The sequence below is a fragment of the Stylophora pistillata genome, chromosome 7 (genome assembly GCF_964205215.1).
Source record: "Stylophora pistillata chromosome 7, jaStyPist1.2, whole genome shotgun sequence".
In the NCBI taxonomy this organism is placed as follows: domain Eukaryota; kingdom Metazoa; phylum Cnidaria; class Anthozoa; order Scleractinia; family Pocilloporidae; genus Stylophora; species Stylophora pistillata.
Window position 1 is genome coordinate 13680331 of NC_142525.1, and position 6561 is coordinate 13686891.

The window sequence follows — 6561 nt, forward strand, 5'->3', positions numbered from 1 at the left end:
GGTAAACGATCATGAAAAAATCAGGAAACGTTTAAGTCTACAGATCGTAACTTTTAAAATTCGGAAAAAAAAATCTCCCTTTGGAGATAGTGTTGTGGAACGAGATACGACTTAGCCGGTAAATTTCTCTTGATAAATAAAGTATAATATTTTTTTTTTAAAGGAAGTTTCTATGCTGACTTTGTATTGGATTACGTTTCATCCTCCTGATAGACTGAAAGATCTCATTATTTTCCTACAAATCGTTAACTGAATCCCGGGTCACTGACACGATCCAATAACTGGAAACGAACAATCATTTCAAACTAACTCCAACTGATCAGGGAAAGTCTCCAAATATAAAGCTCATCCATCCTTTGTTAATGTTTGTTGTTGTTTTTTTCCCCCCTTTTTTTTGAGAGAATGTAGTTGTAGTATAAACAATATATCTCATTTGGTCCACTTTATCAACGGCCTCACTAAAATCTGATAAAGTCATTTAGTTGTTGACATCCACTCCACTTTATGTTCAGACTGATCCTTTCGCAAGAAATCCCTGTGTTTGTTTTTGTTGTTTTTATTATTGTTTATATTCAACTTTCCTTATCTATTCATCCGTTATTATATTTGGTCATATTTGTCTTTCCTCCTGATGATTTTTAATGGCATAAGATTACTTTCCTTCTCAGTCAGGAAGAAAGTGATTATGTTGGTATGTATCATAGCTTCGTATTTTTTTTCTTTCCTTTTTTTTTGCAAGGTACAGTTTCAAAATGCAAAACAATGCATCAGTCTATTAATAAAACGAGATAAAAAGTTGTATATCAGAGAAAGTGAAACACCACTTTTGATAGATACCAGTTCCTATTTGGACGACAGAAATCAATAGCCGAGCCGATGAGGACTCCCCTTTTCATACCGAAGTACTCCTCATGTGTTCAAGAAAACGCGTCAAATGACGAGACCAAACAACGGCTGCGAAGGAGACTAAAAATAAATGTGCTTCGTACAAAGTGACTTGTAACTCTTGCTTGACTCTTGCAAATCCTCGTTACCAGCGATCAGGTCAGCAGTGACACTACAATTATATAAAAAGTTCATTATTTTTTATTATGTAGGTGTACGTGTGTGTTTGAAATCATCTTGAATTTATGGGATACGTTTTTACTCAGCGGTTAGTCACAATGTGTGACTGCGTTATACTATTATCACCTTTTAAGCGGGGGTCACATTGCTAGCCCATGAACGCTTATCAACAAAACGTTCCCTTTTTTTCAAGATTAAGAGTCCTCGCATACAAAACACCCCGTCATGTGCACCCTTCTATTTGGATTAAAATATGTAGTGATTGCTGCTGCGATAACCCATCTAGCAGGTAAGTAAGTGTTCGTTTTAGCTTGTTGAAGAATGACTCAAGATCGATGGTGTTTGATTCGCCAAGCTTACCTGCTGCCAATGACGGAAATAAAAGAGACATAATTTATGTGATAAAGCAAACGAGTTGTTATCTATACGCCAGAAGGCATTGTTTGACTATCTCATCTCACCGTAGTCATATCCCGATTTATCCATGGATCGACGTCCATGTATCGTTTGGGAGCCGCTGAAGATTACGAATTCAATGCCAAACGTCTGTACGCCTACTCACGCTTAAGAAAACAGAAGTAACCAGACGTAGACCTGCGTGAACTCGGGCTTTCAATATCGCACATCTGGAGTTATCTTTAGGGGACTGCCATCGTTAATGTCGTCACGCAGTTTCATCATTGCCTGTCACGAATAAGTCTACTTGTGTTTATTTTTGTCTGCTGGAGTGTAATGAATGTTGTTATGGTACTAGACAACAATCAAAATAATATATTACCATATAGGAGTAAGTTCCTGTAGATGCCAAAGGTTGAAATTCAAGGACTTTTCAATGACTTTAAAGGCCAAGTTTTAGAAAATTGAAGGACCACTTTTGGAAAGGTTTGCCTAAGCAGTTTTAAAATAATTTAATATCAATTCTCAGCTTTTCCATGAAAGTACTCTAATTTTCAACTTGTAACTGCTAAAGAAAAAGTATTGCAACAATCAAGCCTTAGTCCTCAAATTTAAGTACTTTCAAGGCCTTGAGTTTTTAATTTTTAAATTCAAGCATCTTCAAGGACTTTCAAGGCTTTTATACCTCAGGCGTTTCCTTCGGAAAGCCCGAGTAATGAATTTTTCTCGGTCGCGCCTGCTTAGCGTTAGGTATAAACTTAAATTTGCCTTTTAAAGATGGTGTACTTCTGTCATAGGAAGATATAACAAAGCGCGAATGCTAAATGCAATTCCTCTGTCGCTTCGGGTACATCAGTTACTCTGTACAGATACATCGTGTGTGTTAATGTTTCATGAAATGCTCCTTTTTTTTTTTTTTTTTTTCGTATTAATCTCATCGTAAACAAAGATTCGGCGGAGCTTTCTACAATATTGAAGACCTTTTTCTTTTAGTAGTAACGTGATTACATTGTTACTGCTCTTTGTCAGCAACTGTGCTTACCGATAAGATTTTGCAAAAAATATCGAGTTGAATAATGCAGAGTTACAAGCAACACTAAATGCGTGGAAAATGATTAAATTAGCTTCTACAAGGGTCATACAAGTCATGCTAACCTTAAGGTTACCTTTTTTCCTAGTTTATCCTTACATAAATGGTATACGTTTTTTACCTTTTTCATAAAAATTGTCATGAGACGATGATGATGATAATGATGATGATGATGATGATGATGATGATGATGATGATGATGATGATGATGATGATGATGATGATGAAGAGGACAATAATTAACTTCAATAACGATAACGTCTATTTGACTCGGGACACCTTCTTCCATCTACCAAAATAAAATGTTAAAGCGTAAATGATCACTGTGACTTAAATAGAAAAGTGCACGGCAGTCAGAAATATTCACTGAAATGCCGCTGAAAGGTTCTTTCAAACTTCTGAGGAGTATCAGATGTTTCTCTAGAAATGTCAAGCGATTCCAGATATTAATTTGTATTCCAAGTCGACTAATTATCCGAGCTTGTGCATTTTATAATACCGCTCGGTTGTCGACACTAACCCTAACCCCGATCTGCGTTTAGAGGAGCTCTAAGTGAAGCCCCGTGATTTTCGGAAAACGTTTCACATGCATCATGACCTTATCGGACCTTATCTAAATATCGCCCGTCGTTATGTATTAAGTGTAACAACATTGACTTCTTGTTTTTCTTGTCTGAGCGTTACTTCGTAAACAAGCGTGACTGCTGAAGTAAAGCTGGTGACCTTCCAACAGAGGGTCACATCGTCGTTTAGATAATCTTTTATTGCGCATCTAGCAAGCTGTCTTTTTGAGCAAAACTATACATCCTGTCATAACTGAAAAATCACAGTGATGCGTGGAGTGCAAGTAATTCATAATTACTTTGTGATTGCTGTCGCAATTACTCCTATGGCAGGTAAGTAAGGTTTTTTCTATACGTAAAAAGACCGGCTCCTTTGGAGGACACAAGAAATTGCTACCCAAAATATGTAGTTTGAGTTCTAGCACGTACCACACATCACAGTGTAGGAATGCCATCTTTTCTCGTCATACCGTTAAATTCGGTGATTATATTACCAGTTTCAATTTAACAGACGCTAGTGTGACCTGGATCGCTGAAAGTTCAGACAAAGCCATTACTAATGAAGGCTTCCAAGTTTTCTTGCATTTCTGTTTCTCAGTGTTTCAACTTAACGCAATGCAGATTTACACAAAACTGTTTCCTTCGCTCTTTGTTTCCTCTCAAGTCTGTGGGATTATAAAGGAAACAACTGATTGCTGATATGATTCAACTTGATTGACATAGTGAAGTCCCCGCGTTGAAATTTCTCCAAGTGACAATTACCTTAGCACTTTGGGACGTTCTACCGGAAAATAATGTCTGGTCATAATTTAAAGTGAACAGTGCGGTTTTTCATACGGTACCAATGCACTTGTTCGTGACCATAGCTAAACTATCTCTACTCTCTGAATTTATCCACCATTTGCATCTAACATAAGTTACTCGTGTAATAGTTATCAAATCTCTTTAAATAGACTTTTCAAGAAATCTTTTGAGTCTGTTAATTGAACTTTCAATAAATATTAATACGCGACCAAAAGACCAAATACTGGTGTTGATTTAAAGGCTTGATTGCCGGTTAAACCGTGATCAGTTGGTGCTGGCTGGGTTTTGTAAGTGTATCTCTGTAAGTACGTTTCACGTTAATTTCGACGATTAAAACCAATTAAATCGAAAGAATGAGCCTCGTATACGATATCACAGACCCGGGTTATTATAAAATCATAATCGAGTTTCCACTTGCAGATTTAGCAAGGCATAAAAATATGATAGAATGATGAAAATTTCCTCCGAAGTGTACAGATGTGGTTGCATGGCTAAGGGCAATTTCAAATGGGCAAGGCTGAACGCAGAATATGATTTGTATCAAGTGATAACAATATCATCCGACAGGATACTAAAGCGCATTGGTAATATATGGTTAGGAGTAATGAGGTCAGCTTCACCGAAGTAACTATGGGTACCATTAACTTTGATTTTAAGTCTGAAAAGTTCATTTATTGTTACAGTAACTATAATTCCGTTACTGAATTGGTAATAAAAAATCTCGAATCTATTCCCCCTGAATTTTAGGCATTTAGTGATTTGGCCTCTACAAGTTTCCAAATCATGACTATTTCACATGTGTCCATGCGTAATATTAAGCCGTTCGAATTCACACTTCTGGTTATGTTTTCACTCAGGTGGCCTTTCGTTCACTTTCCCTTATGGAGGACGTACTGTGACAGCATCTCGTGGTTCTTCATTTAACTTCACATGGACCTTCTTCGCAAATGACGGCCTTCTTAAAATTGTTTTTGGTTTCATGAATTCCCTTATCCAAACCAGGATTGACGGCAATGATCAACTCATAGGGATAACAAGTGATGGTGCCATGTCAATAAAGCAAGCATATGTAGGTCGCCTCAAAGGCAATTGGAACAACGAGACTAACCCAGGTCAAGTGACGTTTACTCTAAGCTCAATCAAAGCACAAGATAGCAGACTGTTTGGTTGTCTGATTCAACCCATGTTCCTCCATTTGAGTCCCATTATAGACCCGGTAAAATTGTTTGTTATTGGTAAGTACCGCTGTTGCCTTCTTTTGTCTTTAATATAAGATCAAGAGATAAATCGACGAGATAACATCATTTATTCCGATGGAAAGTGACAGTGGAGATAACAATAAAAATCTATGATGAGTGGTATTTTAGCGAAACTTAAAATGGTGATAATCCAAGTGATTGTTCGTCTGCACTAACTAAAGGGCCAAACGGTCGCAGCCATATACAGCTGTTTTCGCCCTGGGCAGGTGTGTCATGATTATTTAACCAACATGATGGCTTGGGGTTCCAAATTGGTCCAACACGGTACATTTCTTAGTTAGCATCGTATGAGTACATTCCAAATAACCAGACATGAAGCTCAAACATCGATCATGATAACGTCCACCAATCTCTAACTCTGCTAACTAAGCATTTTTTAAGTCCCGGACAACTTGGTTGGTCAATTTTTCTGTGTATGCTATATTTCTAAGAATGAAAAGGGTACCAACGCATCATCAGTGCTGAGGAGACTAACCAGTGTCGTTAACTAATAGTGTTATATATCACATAGTTCACCCCCCTCATCACCGGCCATGGTCATTTGTGCATTGAACTTATGCTATTTGTTTTAAAGAGTTCGGTCTTTGGCCAAAATATCTTAGTTTTCAATGTCTTATTCCAAATGACACTTCTTACAAATATCGCACTATGATCTGAAATTGTCAGCCAAGTTAAATATGGTGTTTACCAATACTTGGCTGTGTAGCCGTGCGATGCGGTTCCAGTCGAGGCCCACAAATTAACCCTTGCTCACCATAGAGTCTCCAATAGCTCAGTGGTTAGAGCATCCGACTAGATCACGGAGGGTCGTGGGTTCAAGTCCCATCTGGGGCTCGGATTTTTTCTATTACACTAAAAATTGTTTCCAGTTAAATATTCACTCATAAAAGCAATGATTGTAGCCATGCTGTGTCATTCTTTAACAGGGACTTGTCAATTTACTTTGACTCAGACTTTTATCTAGTTTCGTGATTGGAACATTAGTTCGAAGGACTCTGAGAGGAACTCCGTTTCAAACTCTTATCTGACGCCACATTAGATCGGTATGACGATAATCTGCCAGTCGTACAACAGAGAAGTCTAAAATTAGATGCAATTTAGCAATTTAATCAAGGAGCGTTTAACTCAAATAAACTTTGGATAATTTAAGCATCGAAAGTCATCATCTATTATCTGAAGAAACCATTTTCATCCAAGAATATTATTTGGCGTGTTAACTTTGTCTTTATTACAAACTTTTTTTTTTTATTAAATTCATCGAGACTTTAAAATTGACTGTTTTCTTTCCCAAGCGCTTCTTCTTAAAAAAGCGTGACCGATGAAATTTCAGCACTTGCCCCCTCAGCAGAGGGTCAAATCATTATTTAGAAAATCTTACTGCTCA